Source organism: Dasypus novemcinctus, chromosome 14 (genome assembly GCF_030445035.2).
Source record: "Dasypus novemcinctus isolate mDasNov1 chromosome 14, mDasNov1.1.hap2, whole genome shotgun sequence".
NCBI lineage: Eukaryota > Metazoa > Chordata > Mammalia > Cingulata > Dasypodidae > Dasypus > Dasypus novemcinctus.
In genome coordinates, this window is record NC_080686.1 from 64,761,324 (window position 1) to 64,780,250 (window position 18,927).

At 38.8% G+C, this 18,927-nt stretch overlaps 1 protein-coding gene across 16 annotated transcripts in view; it reads right to left on the reverse strand.

Moving 5' to 3' along the window:
• Positions 1-18,927, reverse strand: part of NCALD (neurocalcin delta) — a 420,474-nt gene that overhangs the window by 212,115 nt on the left and 189,432 nt on the right. For 8 of the 16 annotated variants that reach the window (XM_058275835.2, XM_058275833.1, XM_058275840.1 and 5 more), the window contains one exon: positions 17,966-18,054. The exons of the other annotated variants lie outside the window; for them this stretch is intronic. The gene's annotated coding sequence lies outside the window, so the exon portion shown is untranslated. The remainder of the gene's footprint in view (positions 1-17,965; positions 18,055-18,927) is intronic. 16 annotated transcript variants of the gene reach the window in all.

The following is an 18,927-nucleotide window of genomic DNA, read 5'->3' on the forward strand; positions in this document are numbered from 1 at the left end:
CAATATACAAAGGATTCATATCTCCCAAAGTCTTTAACAGAGGACTGAACACGGTCAAAGCAGAACTAGCAGGGTGACCAAAGAATTAATGAATTTGTCCCTTTGAACGTACAATAGAAGCAATATAGTTCAGTGGTAACTGAACCTTGGGCAAGTTTATTGAACCTCTCTGTATGCTCCACAAATGACAGCTATTGCATTATTTTTAGCTCCATCAATCTAAAAATTCTGATCAAGACAGATTTTTAATATTTTTTCTTACTCATAATACTCTGTACATTTAAAATATAGCCATTTCAGAAGAGGTTCTGGCTTAATGAACTATGTATCTTTGAATAATTATTTCCTTGTAGAATAAATTGCTATTTAAAATGGAAGAAAGACAGTGAGAAATGTCTTAAGTTTTCCAAGCATAATTTTTTAACAGAAAAGAAATCTATGAATAATTATTATCTATTTTCCTTTCTCTCACAGTTTCTTTTTTTTTAAGATTAATTAATTAATTAATTAATTTATTTATTTATTTATTTATTTATTTATTTCTCTCCCCTTCCCCCCATCACCCTGGTTGTCTGTTCTCTGTGTTTATTTGCTGCGTCTTCTTTGTCCGCTTCTATTGTTGTCAGTGGCACGGGAATCGGTGTTTCTTTTTGGTTGCGTCATCTTGTGTCAGCTCTCCATGTGTGCGGCACCATTTTGAGGCAGGCTGCACTTTCTTTCATGCTGGGCGGCTCTCCGTATGGGGTGCACTCCTTGCGCTTGGGGCTCCCCTACACGGGGACACCCCTGTGTGGCAGGGCACTTCTTGCGCACATCAGCACTGCGCGTGGGCCAGCTCCACACGGGTCAAGGAGGCCCAGGGTTTGAACCACAGACCTCCCATGTGGTAAACGGACACCCTAACCACTGGGCCAAGTCCCTGCCTCTCATAGTTTCTTGATAAACACATATATTACAACTTGAAAAGTGACATTCTAGGGTTTTCCATTGTTAAGATGTGGAATCAAGTCAAGGTGAATTCAGTGTTTTATATTTGGAAAAATCTATAGTTAAATCTTTTTCAGACTTTCAGATTTTATTAAAAAACAAAACAAAACAGGGTCTTGGTTAAAATGGTGAGGTGATAAATGACCAGTTACTAGAGTTGATCTGTCATAGGACCCTGATGGCTTCTCTAGTCTCAAACTGGACAGGCCATTAAGTACCACACAAGTTGGTGGGTCTAATTTGGCTGAGTAAGACAAGAAGGAGAGGATGCCAAATGAGAAGTTATTAGAGCTCTGTTTTCTATGCCACTGGGCAAGTTTTCAATGATCTGCTTAGAGAAGTACATTTAAACACACCCTATTTTCTTATGTATTTTTTCCCAGAGATTAAGGAGAAAATGATAGAGATGAGGTATGACAAGCATAGACACACAGGAATGGAGGTGTATAATTGACAGAGTATATGCTTTGTTCTTTTATATTATAACTGCTTGCAGAGACATAGAGGTAGCCATAGACGTAGAAATTTTGTGGCTGATACATGCATCTTGCTCATTTAAATGATCATTTCTGGGAGGCAAGGTAATAAGGTAGAAAAAACACTGGAGTGGAAGTCAGGAAGGAGTCTGGGATCTCCTCCCAGCTTGGTCATTACTTAGCAGCAGGTGACCTCGCAGCAGTCACTTGTCATCTCTAGGCCTCTATACCCAGGAAGGGATATGTAACCACTCTAAGATCTCTTCTGATTCTAACTTCCATTTCAAATTGATCCTTACTTTTCTTTAAGATCTCTATCAGGAGGTTTAAGGTTTATGAACAAACAAATAAATGCAGCTAGCTAAATTTACTTTATTAGAAATCTGAAGTGAATCCTTCTGTGATGGAAAAAAATGCTTAGATTATTTACTTGATATATTTTGATTTGCATATACAAATTTCAAGGTTTATAGTATAGTTACCAACACCATTTAACCACTATTTGTAACCATTCTATTAGTCAGCCACACCTTCTATTCATATTAATGATGAATAAAACAGTTTCAGATCTGTCAGTGTTGATAGCTAATTTTCTTTTTTTATCAAAGCATGGAATTTTCATTGAGCAGCATATTCTAACAAATGCTTACAAATAGCACCAATAGCTGTTTACATTTCATTTAAATTCAATTTATAAAGTTTGGTCATTTTTATTTCAGAATCCAACCTTAACTGTCCTTGGGAAGTGGAAAAGGCTTAATATTTATTCATCTGGAAAAAAATGTACAGTGCTCCAAAACACAACTAACTAGAAACAGATAATATTTGTCCTCTCAGGGGCACTTAGCATAAGCTAAATATACTCACAACACAGCTGACCATTTATAAACACAGCTACTGTCAGACCAGGGAGCTGTGTCAACCACAGCCCACTCATGGATCCTAAAGAGAAAAACCATGAATCCTGCTGAGGTGAAGGTCACATGTGAACATCCTGCAATTAACACTGCTTTCTTTTACACAAATGTTTAATAATATTTTAAAGCATTAAATGAGGATTAATCTAGTTCTCTCCACTTTACTAATATGGCTACTAAATGCCGAGGGAACAGGTTGAATTGGACTGCAGCCTCCCTTAACGAACACTTGAATTGCTGCGGTTACCACTGTGTACCTCACTTGGGCTAGGGTTGGCCTGAGCTTCCTTCAGGTGCTATGATTCATTCTGATACTATGGTTCTAAGACTTGAGTTGTCCGTAATGGATATTTTCCTCATTTCTTTCTTAGAGTTGGTCTTAAGTTAAAAAATCATGTTATGACAAAGTAAAAGCAATAAGAACAGAAAAAAATAAACCAATGTGATTTGAGAAAAGAGAGATTGACTGAATAGGAATTTAACAAACATCTTATTTAGCTAGTCAACAACTTTTACCAAGTACCCAATGTGGGCAGAGTCCCAGATGGACTTCTCCTTTCTCCAGACCACCTGAGGCTGCAGTGTCCTACTCGGGGGGATGGCTAGCTGATTCACAAGCAGAAAAACACAACATCCAATAGCCATACTCTAAGTGGTGTGTTTATTCATTCATTCAACAAACATTTATTCACTGTCTACCATGAGTCAGAGGCAAGGACTAGAAATGAAAGACATGACTTCATTCTCAACATGCTCACTCCTAAAGGAGAGAAGCCCGCTAGTTATTCATAGCAGACAAGTAAACAAATAAGCAAAATGTAATCAGTGACATGACCAATACATGTAAACAAGAGTAACCTATTGCAGCAGTACAACCCACACACATTCCTTATGGTTTTTCTCCTTAGCACATGATTGTTATGCCACCATGTTATATATTTCTTAGTTTATTTTCTGTTGTCTGTCTCTCTCACTAAAAATAAAACCTTGAGGATGTGGTCTTTCTTTCATTGGTTCACTGAAGTAAACTGGTCCCCAGAAGAGATGCTGATGCCTCGTAAATGCTCAATATATATTGGTTGACTAAATGAATATATGCATAAATAAGCATTTAGAAGTCTGTCAAAAGGAAATGATTATCTGGGAAGATGGGGAAAACTTCCTGGAGGAGATAATGTTGGGTTGTTATAGAAAGAAGTTACACTTGGACAAAGAAGAAGTTAATAAATCAGCCAAGAGAAGTTTGCTCAAAGCTCCTCAAGGTTTACCCAGCAATGTGTCTGTGGAGCAGAGTTTGTCTGCCCAGTGACCTGTACTCACTGAACTATCCTGCTCTGCTTCCTGTGGCTTTAGTGGGACTGCCAATCCCAAACCTCTCCTCTCACCACAGGACTGATCCCAAATGCAAGCAAAGTCACTGGGATCTCCCTCCTGGACAGCTGAATCTACAGTCAAAAAGAACAAATGTCACCTGCAGCAGCTGAGTTATCAGCGGCAGCACCCCAGAAAGATGGTTCCCGCATTCTTGCTTCTGAGGCCCCCAGTCTCCCTGGTTCCTATCTTTCCTGAGTCTGTTTGGTCAGCTCTTCCCTCTATTCTTAAAGTTATTAATATCTTCTCAATAATCTTTTATTTCTCTGGCTCTGATCATCTCAGTTTATTTCTGGTGATTACATCCAAAGTTTTCTACTAACCACAGGGGCTGATTAAAAGATGAATGGGGTTTGGAAGGACTCATAATTAATAATTTTTATTGAACAATAAGAGTTTCATTATATTGGGGAGAAAAAAAATTACATGTGCAAGTACTGAGCTTCTTTAGATGAATTACCTAGTTTAATCATCAGAACTATCTTGCTAGGCTCCTATTCTCACTTTAAAGATGACAACAACACTGAGGCTAAAACCAGTTAAAGAATGCGCTCATGCTCACATGCTAGCAAACAGCAGAGATAGAGTTCAACTCCAGAAACCAAGGCCTTGACAATGCTCCCTGACCATCCAGGACAACCTGGAAGGCTCTAGGAGTCACGTCTGTGTAGGTGACACAGCAACTCAGTCAGGCACCCAGGATGAGGAGCACCAAAGAGCCAGAGGCCAAAACCACAGGCCTCAGTGGCAAGGACGCAGAGTGGGAGATGGGCTTGGAGCAAGCAAAGAGCATTGAGAAACTAGAGAAGAGCCCGGAGTATGGAAACAGAGGCTGCCAGGAAAACCTGGGGAGTGGCAGCTACCATCTTGTCTTCTGCTGACTGGCAATCCGAAAGCCAGTGGGAAGACAAGACAGAAGGCAGGCAAAGCATTCGTAGACCTGATGCTGGCCCTCCTGGTGGGGAAATACCTAGCACCAATCAATTGCAGGCTGAGTATTCAGCTTGTAGATGATTTTGATTTCAGAATTCTTTTGACAGAAATACAATTTTGAAATAATTTCAAAAAATCAACTTCCTTTCCTCACATGTGATGGAATTTTTGTGTTATGGACTAATAAATAAATTTGTCAAACAAAGCTAAATCAAATCCTGGGATATGTGCTCTCTGGAATACCTGGTAGGGGAGAGAGAAGGAGAATCCCCTGTCTTTGTTGAAGGCTTGAGTGGAGTTTCAATTTGAGAACATAGGCTTTAGAGTCAGGCAGATATAGGTTTAATTCTTGGCTTTGCCACTTTATTAGCTATGTGGCCATGGGAAAAAAATCTATAATCTCTTCAAGACTCAATTGCCCCACTTACAAAATGGGGATAATAAAACAGTATCTGGAGCAGATGCTGTGGTACCCTATCCAGATTCCCTTTATCAGTTAATCCCTCCATTCCCAGCTGCTGTGAGGGGAGCAGCTAGTGGCTTACATCTGTGAGCCTTTCTAAAGACTTACCCATAGGTGATGAGACCCATCTAGCCTGGAAACACCTAGGATTACCCCACCTCCTGCCCTGGGGTTGGCCAATGGCTTACTGATACAAGCTCAAGGCTGGACACCTCTGTAGTGGAGGAGGTTCCCTTCCAAAGCCCCCATTGATCATTGTAGCCCAATCCCTCTTTGGACTCTGCTTCTAGGGACCATGACCAAAGAGAGTAGTACCTAATTTATTGGACAATTCTGAGAATTAAAGGGAGGAAGGGAGGGAGGAGGGAAGGAAGGAAGAAAGGAAGAAAGGGAGGGAGGGAAGAAATGAAAAGTTATTTCTCTAGGGTTGGGAGGTCAGACCCAGATTTATGGAGCCTAAAGCTTATACAATTAGGGGACCCTTTTTAAAAAATACAAATTATGAATACAAAATTAGATATAAATGTAAATATTTTCTGGAATGAGAAAAGAAATTACAAAACTTATATGTTTTATTAGAGAAGTTCTAGGTTTACAGAAAAATCATGCAAAAATACAGCATTCCCATATACTACCCTATTATTAACACCTTGCATTACAGTTAATGAAAGAACATTTTTATAATTGTACTATTAATTATTGTCCATCATTGGGTTCACTGTTTGTGCTTCATAGACCTAAGGTTTTTTAAAATTTTTATCCCAGTAATATATACACAAACTAAAATTTCCCATTAACCACATTCAAATATATAATCCAGTGCTGGTAATTATGTTCACAATGTTGTGCTACCATTACCACCCAAAACTTATACATTTTAAACCTGAAAATAGCTTAGTATCACAAAAATCTAGAAAAATAACATTTTTATTAACTGTCAGATATCTGTATATATGGAGATGACTGTAAACCACATAGGTATAGCTCTTTGAACCAAAATGAAATGTAATTGCAATTCAGCTTTCCCTTAGCCTGATGGCAAGAATGCCTCTGGCTACTCCACTACCACCTGCATGACAGTAAATGCCACAGAAGGCAAGTCAAGGAGGAAAGAGGCAGTGCTCTTCACCAACTGTGGCAAAAATAGCTTTCTTTGAAGATTTTACAGAAGCATATGAATGCATCAGCATGTCATTCTTCACTAGGGCCCCTTAAGCTCCCCAGCTCACAGTATATCTGGTCCTGTGCTCTCCCCCTCCTCCAACTCTGCCCCACTCGTGAAGAGAAAGTCCTCCTCCTTGCCCATCACCCCAAACAAGAAATAGAAGAGCATCTGTGCTCCCAGCTTAATAAATCAGGAACACTCAGGTCTCTTAATCCAGACCCATCAAAGCATGCAGACCCGATAGGCCTGAAGCAAACACAGTGGAAGCTGTGCAGCAGAATGAGTTAGCAATGTTCATCCCACTGCAGTGCTAGGGAGACTGGTTCTAAAATAGTTCCCAGAGTTAGTGGTCAGAACAGCAGTGTCCAAGCCAATCCTTCACCAGGACGAAGCACCTGAGTGGAGGGTAGGAGGAGAGCGAAGTGTGTCCCTCTGTAGCCAGGAAATCAAATTCCTTGGTCATCCCTTTAACCTTTCCTATCAGGGAAGTGGTGACATTGCTGATCTGGGAGCCTTTATTTGCTTCTATCTCAGGGCATGTATGACTCCTAGTCTTGGGGTTTTGCCAGTGACTGCCTTCTGAACTAGAAACTCCTTACCAGTGTCACATAATCAGGGGAAGACGTTTGGGTTGCCAGCACCATTGTCACTGTCTGGCGTCACTGAGCCTGAGGCCAGCTTGCATCATCCCATGGATCTCTTTATGAGCCTTGAGGTCAGCCAGCCCATGGCAGATTAAGTCCTAATCATCTGTGTTCCAAGAATCAATAAACAAGTTTACTTCCTCCCAAGCCTAAAATATCCTTTTCTGCCAAATGGTGATTTGGACTTTACATAAAAACTTGGTTAATGCTCTGGAGCTTTTCATTTATCAGGTATCTGGGTTAAAAAAAAAACCAAGACTCCATAAATAGAGGTGGGCCTGCCCTTTGTTCAGGAGCCTGGTCAGATCATGTTGGCAGCCCAAAGCAACCCTAAACTGGGAAGAATAACTGAAGTCAGAAACTCTACTACAGAAATACCAAGGAAGCAGAGTGGGGCAGTGGAAAGAAATCTGGATGGGAGACTCAAGCAAAACACGTGCACGATTTTATTTCCTGGGCTATGAAATAGTCACAGACATTACTTAGCAAGAAGTAGGAAATGTTTGACTTATTTCCTGTAGGAGATGCCTCAAATGACAACCAATAACTCAAGTGACAACTAATAACCTTTCTTTTCTCTTTCTCTCTCTCTCTCTTTCTTCCCTATGTCCTTTCCATTTCATTTTCCTTTTAATACAACAACTACTCTCATTTATGGCTATTGCCTGTTTAACTACCATGCTAAGCATTTTATATACATTATCTTATGTATTTCACATAGTCCTAAAAAAGGAGAAATTGTTCTTCCTATTTTATACTTGAAACAGAGGCTTGGGAAGGTGACAGCTGTAGTAAGTGGCAGCTTGGGGCATGACCCCATATCTCTCCCACTCACAGCCAGTTCTTAATGGCCAGTTCCATTAGGAACACTTAGCATCTCAGCTACCTAGCCCCCTCCCAATCTGGCACCCTGACTCACATCCTGCCTGCCTCTCTGCTTTCTACAGATACAGATGAGTGCAGACTCTACTAGCACTGGCAGTGCCGTCTCTCTTATGGCCCTGGGCATCTTCCTACTTTCTGTTCCCAGGCCTTCTCCAATGCTGCAGGCACCCACAATGTACAGGTGCAGCCAGGAAGCACAGAAGAGAAAGGGGGGGCATTCCTTGCTCCATGGAGGGGGTGGGGCGCTGATGGATATATGCCAAGGCCTACTGGCCTGATACAGACAATTCTGGGAGACATTCTGTTCACTTTCAGAGGCCCTCAATCAAGTCTCCATCTGCCTACTCAAATTCCTCAGAATTTGCTTCTGGGGGAACCCAAACTAAGACATTTTCCAATGACCCTTTTAATTTCATTCACCTTGTTCAGCAGACCTATTTCAAAGTACATGTTACTTATTTGACAAAGTCAAACTTCTCAAATGAAGGACTTTCTTCCATTTTTTTCCTTAACCAGTTATTTCCCATAATCACATCCTTTAAAGAAAAAGAATGCAGAAAGAAGCAAGGTATGAACATCCTTCTCTTCCTTTGTTAAGTACCATCAAGTCCAGTCTCATGTCCCCATTAAAAGGAGATTGTATCAGAATTACTGTACACTAACATCCCCCCTTTGGTTAGGTGGGAAGCAGACACCAGAGCATACTGTCAAAAAATGAAATTTAATTGACGATAATCTAATAGATTGATTGGTTAGAGAATATTATTTTGCTATAAAGCATTTAGGCATAAATCATTGGCAAGTCACATAAATGACTCTAAGATTGACTACTTTTACACAAAAAATATTCAGAATTTTTTCCTTTCACATTATTAGTTTTCCATTACCTAGAAACAGCATCAGTATCAACAGCCCCCCAAACACATACACTTAAACATACACCTTTGCTAAAAATCAAAGATTCTGGATCTCCTTTTATTAAAAGTGGAGATACTCTTAACTTGTATCTCCACCCAGACCTAAGATCACTGATGAACAATAGGCCCCCAAATATGTCCACTGCCTACTTCCCAGAACCTGTGAATTTTACTGTACATGGCAAAAGGGACTTTGCAGATAGGGAGATAATCCTGCACATGGGGTGGGCCCAAGGTAATCACAACTTTCTTCACACAAAGGAGGCAGGAGTCAGAGTCAGGTCAGAAGGAGATGTGACAATGGAGGCAGCACCTGGAGTGATGCATCCAGGAGTCAAGGAATACTGGCAGCCTCTAAGAGCTGAAAAAGGCAAGGAACCAGATTCTCCTCTCCTAGAGGCTCCTGAAGGAAATAGCCCTGCCAACATCTTGACTTTAACCTAGTGAACTGACTTCAGATTTCTGACCTCCAGAACTGTAAGAGAATAAATTTGTGTTGTTTTAAGCCTCTAAGTTTATGGTAATTTGTTAAAGCAGCAATAGGAAGGGAATACAACCATGTTCTCATCCTGCAGCTTTTTTTCTATGCTGCTCTCACCTCCACCCACCTTCACTTTCCTCTTCTGACCTCCATACTATATCCAAATGAGGGATTTGGAAATAGTTTCCTGTTCATCAACCCTGAATGACATGTCCTGGGTGCTGGAGGTCTTAGGGAAGCAGAAACTTTGTATCATGAGGACATGGAATTCTTGCATGCAAGGAATAGGGTACTGATGATCAATGTAAGCTTAATATTGTAGAAGATTGATGAAAACATGAATCAGGAGTTTTGGACAGCGATAGGAGCTATAGAAAAAGATTTGAGAGTTGTCAGCATTTTGATGATGGTTAAAGTAAAACCACAGCCAGATCACCTAAGTATATGATGGTGGATCAAAGGGCTTTAGTTTGCAAATGCTAGGCATATCAGAGATACCATAGAAAGTGAACATGAGGAAATGTGATCTAGAGTATAATTTTTAAAATTATTTTCTTGAGCTGAAATACAATCTCAGATAGTGAAGAGTATCACACCTCATACAGAGAGAAGTCTTAAAGAGAGTTCTAGAGTTCTGTACCTGATACTGGGGGATATAGAGATAGTCATAAATTCCTGACTTAGGGAGAACATAGATAATTTAATTGTAATGCAATGTGTGGTACAATAATGCTGTCAACAAATGTGCTCTGTGGACAGGTAGAAGGGACAGTTAGTCTAGCCTAAAGACTGAAGAAAATCTTCCTGGGGGTGGTAGTACTTAAGAAGTGTTTTGAAGAATGAGTAATAGAGGAAGAGGAAGTGGAGCAGTAAGGGTAAAAGAAATAGCACAAAGTTATATGGGGTTAGTTAAAGAAACACAAGTGGATAAGCTTCCCCAAAGAGATTGATTATGCATAGCAAGGTCAGCAGAGAAGCGAGGATAGGGCTCTGAGAAGAGTAATGGTTAAAGAGAAGGCAAGGAAAGACACCCACAAATTAGTCTGAAAAGACCAAGAGCAGTGCAAGGGAAATCTAGAGAAAATGGCACCATGGAATCTAAGAAGGTAGAGAGCTTCAGAAAGAAGGACATTCTGTAAGAAAAGGACTAAAAGGGACAATAGAAAGCCATTTTCTCAGAGCAGTTTTATAAGATTATGAGAGTACAAACCAGATTGCAGTGGGCTTATAAGTAAAGGGAAGTAGAAGAAATGGAAGCACTTTGTTGAGAATATGCTTCAAGTATCTTGATTGAGGAGGGAATGAGAATCATGCCTACTTGTCAGGTTTTTAAACTTTGAAGTCAAAAATAGACTTTACAAGCTGCCACTGAAAAGAAGAGATATGATCTAAACACACAATGAAAAGATAAGAATCAACTTGAACCATCCTCCTCAGACTTTGGCAAAGCTAAAATAAATGGAAATGCCACAGTAACAGTGGAGCTAGCTGGCTGGGAAGAAGAAAAACATTTTAAAGTAAGAAACTATAAAAAAACTTGTCAGGAAAGTCTCAAATTAAAGAACACAAGAGGAATAAAAGAGATCTGAAAGCAGATAGACTAGAGAAATAAGTAGGAAAAGTCAGTGCAACTTAAGAGAAGGAAGTGGATTCTATTTCAAAGAGACATCAATAATACTAATTAGACAAAATGTTGTGAAGGCAAAAAAAAATAGTGATAGGTAAGGAATTTCAGACCTATCTGAAAGATATAATGATGAAGTAGGAGAAGGAGGAATATTCTAAAATCCCAGTTTCTACATTCATACCCAAATTTAGCAAACATTCCTTGAACAATGACCTAGGAGGATAGTATTTCATTTACATGATAGCATAATTTAATACCAACAAACACAAAAACGAGAGTTGAATTTAGGTATGATGTTAAAAGGTTGTTTTTTTTTTAAGTCCACAACAGAAATGGATGTGGCTCAAACAACTGGGCTCCCGTCTACCATATAGGAGGTCCAGGGTTTGATTCCTGGGGCTTCCTGGTAAAGGCAAGCTGGCCCAAGAGGGGAACTGGCAGAAGCGGATTGCTGGCACAGCAAGATAATGCAACAAAAAGAGACACAGAAGAGAGACAAGAGATGCAGCAGACCAGGGGTGAGGTGGCACAAGAGATTGAGCACCTCTCTTCCATTCTGGAAGGCCCCAGGATTGGTTCTCAGGAGTGCCTAAAGAAAAGACAACTAGAAACTGAAGAACACACAGCAAATGGACACAGAGAGCAGAAACAGGTGGGATGGGAGGGGGCAGATAAATAAAATAAATAAACCTTTTAAATAAATAAAAAAGGAACAAAAGGTAGTGGTTGAAAGGCAAATGCTGCTGCAAAGTCCAGTAGGACCGTGGGCTTACCAGTGGACTTAGCAATGTGGAGGCAACTTTGACAAAATGTTTTGGTGGAGTAGTGGGGCTGACAGTCTCTCTCAGTGGATTGAGTTCCAGAGAGAACAGGAAGGCAATGAGTCTGGAAAACTCTTTTGCCACAAGCTGAAGCAGAGAAATGGACTGTACCTGATAGGGTTAAAAGATTAAAAAAAAAAAAAGATGGAAGATATTATACTATGTTTGTAAGATGATGGAAATGATCCAGGGATGAAGAGAAAATTAATGAAGCAAGAATTCTTGGGGGACAATGGCAGGAAACAAGACCAGAACAAGAGAGAAGATATGGGAAGTGTTCGCTTTAATTAGGAGCAGGGACATTTCATCTCTGTTAACTATAGGGAAAGAAGAGCACATGGGTCCAGATGCAGGTAGGCAAATAAATGTGGTGGTTGTAATCTATGGAAGATTTCCTCTGGTTACTTACCTCACCAAAGTGAGGGAAGAGGGTCATTAGCTAGGAGTGTAAAAGGGTTGGTTTGAGATCTGAGGAGAATGAGAGTGAAATCATGAAAGACTAGAGAGATTTAACAGCACTTTCTGCCTGAGGATTGCAGTTATGAATTTTCAGTAAGACCCATCAGCATAGTTACAAGTTTTTCTTCAGCCATACTCAGTCTCTGATTTCATAAGGACTGAGATTGTGTCATGTAAGTAAACAGAGGCAGAGAAGGACAAAGATTTTAAAGGTATATGAAAAGTAGTGATTACTAGGATGGATCATGGAGGCAAGTGAGGAAATTAGGGGAGTGAGGAACAGCCAAAAGATATTAAAGTCAATTAAGTGGAGATCCTAGTGGGAAAAAATGTTGCAGTATAGGGGGTAATCTGGAAATACAGAAGGAAATGACCAGAAATTTCAATGCTGGAAACACATATGGACTATACACTGTTATTGGTAAGGACAAAGTTCAAGGAAGCAGTTCTTAACATTGGCTTTACATTAGAACTGCTTGGGAGCCAAAAAAGGAAAAAAGCAAAACAAAACAACACAATGATCAACTCCTTCCCAAAACTAAAGAATTTTAATATCTCTGACCATGGAAAAAAGTAATGATAAAACTTTTCAAGTGACAATAGAAATATGCAATAAGTAATTGCATCCATGAAAATGTGTTAATAATGATGATGATCTATGGTAAATCCTCAAACTGTGATGCACACAGGGACACAGATCTCTGGTAATTATCAGAGTCTTTCTGGGCTTGCCAAAGGGCTGGCTGATCCTTGTACTTGCAATAGAATATGGATGTCAAACAATTCACTCTTGCCAGGCCTTTGTTTATTCAAAGAATGGAGTATTAATGTGCAGTAGATGACTTTATTAAGCACCTTGTTAGATCTGGGATCTGTCAGTACTTAGATAAGATTGGGAAGCCCATGTAGAGAGAGAAGGCACATTTTCACTATTATAGAATGCAAGCTTTATCTCCACACCTGATGCCAGAAGAAAACACCTTCTACTGTAATTGAGAGCCAGATCCTTGGCACTCATCAATGAATTAATGAAGGGATATGAAAAGGTAGTGCAATGATAGTATAACTAAGTACAAGTGAATGAAGCCCTTTTCTACAGTGTTGGTGATCAATGGACAGCACTTTAAAAGGAGTCAATGTTCCATTTTTTCAGTGTTAGAGAAACTCATGGTTTCAGATTCGTTTAAAGGAAAGCTCATCTTAATTGATGAGATGTCTGAAACAGCCTAGTTTTAAAGAGGCACACCTTTGTAAATCACAGAGAAACTAATTTCATAGGAACATGAGACAAGCATTGCTAAATAAGTAATCTTCCCAACCCTTTCAATGACTTAGATAATGATTGCTTTTAAGTATTTTTTCTCTTTATTTACGAAGAGGGGTTTCTAAAAGTTTAGGTAGCTTAACATTTTTCCTTATCCTCATTCTAGTTGACAGAAAAATTTGCTTAGCAAATCCTTTCTTCTTAGTAAGAAAATAAACACCTGCTCAGTTCTGTCCAAACAGCTACAAATTCTGATTTAATTAGAGGTTTGGTAATAGCTAATTTTTTGTAAATAACTAAATATTTACCAATATAAAACACAACAGTCACAATGCACCAACAAACCTGGTAGAGAGGAACTAACACTGTGGAATGTTTGCCATTTGTGAGGTACTTTTCATTAGAAAATGTCATTTGTCCTCACTATAATCCCATGTAACACGCAATACGATCTTCATTTTACTGATGCTGAAATTGAAATTTAGAAAAGTTAACTAAAGGATCTAGGATTGGCAAGCTAGTAAGTGGCAGTGGCCCCTAAGATCACAGGTCAGTCTTAAAGCCTCTGAGTGTTTCCCCAACACATTGTAAAAGAAAGACCAGATTCTTTGAGAGCTGATCCAGTGCATAAGAATAGCTTTTAGGAGAGTGGCAGTTAGTGTATGTTTGTTGTTATTTTTTTTTTAATCACTTAAATAGCAGCTTCAAGTTTGAAGTTGTGCTTCTTTGAATATTTTCACCCACATCCTAGCCCAGAAGATTATGTTTCATTTGCAATTTCAAGAGGAGGAGTACCTAGAAGAATATTCTGAATATAGCATATTGAAATGAATTTCAAATACTTTTGAAAAGTTATCATTGAAGCAAAGATCCAAGGAGAATTCATTGCCTTAGGTAATAATAGGAAGAGACTGGGTCAGCTATCAAGGAGAACTTCCTGACATTAAGACAAGATAAACTCTGAAATGAACTAAGGAAATTTAATGTTAATCTTATGTGGAAATATTTAACAATCAGTAATCCATCATCTCTCAGAGATAATGTACATTGAAGGAAATGGTGGTCCATTTTAGATGACCTTGACATGTGGCCATCAAATGGTGATTAAGTTAAAATAGAATTATGCTAGAAAGTACTGGATATCTGAATCTGGATATCCAGCATCTGCCTAACCTTCAGTATTACACCCTGCCTTTCCTCCTCCACTTCCCCAAACTGAGCCTATGCAAACAGCAGCATGCATAGCTGGTTTGGAAAAACCCAGAGGGCAACATGATACAATAAATAAAAACAACTATTAAACTAACAGACAATCCAAACCCAGAATGAAACAAGCTCCAGGTCTGGACAAAGAACATTATAAAGCATCACAACATATTGGATAAACTGCTCAGAACCTAACTGGTCAGCTACTGGATGGAAAACCCACACCAAGCTGAATAGTTTGCAAGCTAGAGGCACACTGCATAGAATAGACAAATTTTCCTGTACTGCTGGAAAGAACATACTTGGATGAATCTAGGGACTTCCAAACAGGATCTTGAGTTGAAAAAAAATACTGCTATCAAAGTTACATAATGTTTTAAGATCAAATAAAGGATGTTTACAAATTTTTTTTGAGAAGAAAGGAAATACAAACTTTTTGCCAAAGAACAAGTCAAACATGTATAAAATTTTAATCTGATCTCAAAAATGAACAAATATAATAGAGAAATTCCAAGGTATAAATTAGCAAATAGAGAAATTCCAAGGGATAAATTTCCTAGGTTATAATACATAAAACCTCAGAAGTAGTTTATGCCGATCAAGATGGTGGAATAAGACGTCTCAGGGTTCTGTACTCCCACAGAAGTTCTGAACAATCAGCGACCAAGAAACATCTTTCTCAAAGCTCCAGAAAATAGTTAAAGGATTTCAGTAAGACAGCAAGTACCAAATCAAGATAAGGCAACTTAAAAGTGGGAGGATTTCATGGTGCCCTGGTTGGCCTCTTCCCCATGCCCTCATTTGGAGCAGAGGTGACCTGTGCTCCCAGTGTGGGTCCCTGCTCCTGGTTCCAGAGAAAGCAGAGTAACCTGGAAGCATGTATGCCTGCCCTAATCTGTCTGATGATGGCCTGAGGGACTGAAGGACTGAACCAGGACATTCCTCTCAGGCTCACTGTCCTAGAATATGCCCTGCATGTACAAAGCAGCTCACAGAGTTCTCCTACAGAATATTCTGGAAGAACATTCAGGTCGTGACTGCCTGAGGCAATGGACTGATGGCTATAGAACATACAGTGCAGTGCCCAGGAATGTGAGGAAACTGGTTCCTATGGAAGAGAGCATATTTGTATCTGTGTAAACAGGGAAGAATTCATAGAGACACACACACATGCCCAAAATAAGACATGTATGCAAAATGGATAAAGGATGCCACTATGCTTTGTCCTGGAGCTACTCTCTAAACTTACTATATGAATAAACTCTAAAGGAGAGCACTGGCACAGTCAATCTGCAAAGACTAGAAAGGATACTTTCTTTGATTCCCTCTTTCTTTAAAATTAGCCCCTGGCATTTAAGGAAAGTTCCATCGTAACACTAGTTGGATACAAATTTAAGGAACAGACACTTCAGTGTCTAAATTATAGCAATTAGATTTTAAAATATCAAAATGTCCAGGTTTCAACAAAATATTATAAAACATTCAAAAAACAAGAAGCAGTAGCCCAAGGAAAGGAGAAGATTAAAGAATTAGAACCATCAATGAGGAAGATGGACCTGGTACCCTGTGGGATACCATCAAGCATACCAATATGCATTGTAGGTATTATTATCCTTCTGCATAATATCCTTCTGGGAAAACAGAAGGATAATAAAGAAAGGGTCAGAGAGATTATTCAAAGAAATAATGGTTGAAAATTTCCCAAACTTAATGAAAAACATGGGTATATACATTTAAGATGTGCAACAGACTCCTAAAGAATAAGTCCAAATAGACCTATGCCATACTATAATCAAACTATAGAATGCCAAAGGGAAAAGAGAAAAATCCAAAAGCCACAAGAAGAAAGCAACGTGTCTGTCTCAATAAGATTAAGTGCCAATTTTCATCAGAAACCACGGACTCGAGAAGGTAGTGGTATGACATTTTTAACATGCTGAAAGCAAAGAATACCAAGAATTCTATATCTGGGAAAAGCATCTTTCAAAAATAAGGGAGAAATAAAGATTTTAAGACAAACAAAAGATGAGGGAATCCATCACCACTAGACTGGCCTTAGAAGAGATGCTCAAGAGAGTTCTGCAGATTGAAAGGAAAGAACAATAAACAAAGATCTCTGGTAAAGGTAAGGTGTGGATAAAAATAAATGCCAGTATTATTGTATCATTGCATTTCTGGTTTGTAACTCCACTTTTTTACTTCCTACAGGATCCAAAAGCAAATGCAGAAAATATAATGAGAAATCAGTGGTTTTGGACTTTTAATGTGTAACCATATAATTTGTAACAAGAACTACACAAAGGTGAGGGGACTCAGAAGTTTAGGAAAAGTTTGTTGAATACTATTGAAGTTAATTAAGTTGGTATCAAAGCTAACAAGACTGTTATAGATTTAAGGGTTAAATTTAAGCCCCATGGTATATGCAAGCTCGTAGAGACAAAAAGTAGTGTACAGGTTACTAAGAATGGGGAAGGGGGGACAGGGAGAATGGAGTATTAGTGCATAATGGACATAGGGTTTCTGTTTGGAGAGATGGGAAAGATTTGGTAACGGAAGGTGATGAGAGTACTGCAACACTGTGAATGTGATTAAACCCATTGAATGGTTAAGCTTCACTCAGATTGGGAGTGGTTGAGATGGGAAAGTTTACGTTTATGTAAGTTCCACAGCTAAAAAATGAAAGAAAGAACAACTAAAGAGACAAAGACAATAAATGCAATATGCGATTCTGGATGCTAAAAAAGGAATTATTGGGTCATATGACAAGATTGGAATATAGACTATAGCTTTGACATATTTGATAAGTTTCTTAACTTAGTTTCTTAAACTTGACAACTGTACTGAAAGTGTTTACTTTCATAGCTGAAAGTTTGAAACTTGCACAACTGAAAGTTGTTCTTATGAGGTGTTCAAGGAGCATGATACATACAACCTACACTCAAGTATTCAGAAAATGGACAGATAGGTGGATGAACTGAAGGAAGATGATTAGATAGACTGATGCAGCAAATGTGGCAAAATATTAATATTGGTGGGTTTGGGTACCTGGGGAGATAGGGATGTTAGAATTCTCTATATAGGGTTTGGACTATTTTTGTGATTTTCCTGTAAGTTTGAAAGTATTTCAAAATAAAGTTTTTTTTAAAAAAAAGTAGTCATGCTTCTCTTTTATCAGAAATTAGATAATTCATTTCACTATCTAGATAAACTACTGTTTATATATTCTCATGCATAACATCCTAAATTTATGAGCCAGATTCAAAAATAACATCTGTATATCCTTCCAACTAATATGACAAACAAGGACTCATAATGGATATTTTATGCTTCATTTGTCATGTGTACGCACCTGAAAAGATGTTTATGAGGGAGTAGGGATGACAGGATGACAAAAGATGTTGACTGAAAGGGCCAACTCAACAGTAAGTACAGCAATTTCTGTAATAAATCATTGTTTGATGTCAGTTCTGTTACAGTCATTAATACATCACAAGTACAGGCCAAATGGCTTCAAATTAGCAAAGACATATTTCTTTTGGCATAAGGAAAACCAAAAACAGTCAGTGGCAAGGCATATATTTTTTCTATTTTCTTTTAATACCCATACACTTCAATTTATAAGCTTGGTAGGGGAATTGAGTTAACCATCACCTGAATGTGTCACCTTTCAGATATGGCTGCCTTCACAGCAGTTATTCATGGTGATAAAATTACACTTTTAGTTAAGGACAGGAAATCAACATTTGAACCAAGCCAAATTTTACATAAAAGGGAGTGAAAGGGAGAAAACCCAAGTCTCACTTAATACCATTCATTTCAAACACTGTACATAGCTTACTCAGAGCACGAGTGAAGAAACCACTCTTGGCACTAGAATTGTGTTCCAGCTTTGCACTTCATAAACTATATGAGCTGGTGAGGAGAGGAAGGTATTCCCCAAAACAGGAGTTGTAACCCATCTGCTGCTGACCTCTTGTTGAATTTTACTGACAAGCTGTCAGTATCAACCTTGAGGTAAAAAACCTTGTCATGCTGCACCAATTTTTCATTTATCAAACATTTATTCATTACCTACTCTTGCCTGTAATTCAATAATTCAATATAGAAGACAGACATCAAATAATGACAATACAGTGTGACAAATGCTATTAGAGTTATGATCAGTATGCTATGGGAACACAGAGGGAGGGATAACCTCTCCGTTGCATGTTGGCAAAATATAATAACAACGCAACATAACAACTTCTACAATCATTTATTGAGAGCTGACTATGGGCCAGGCATGATTGTGAGTGCATCACATATTTTATC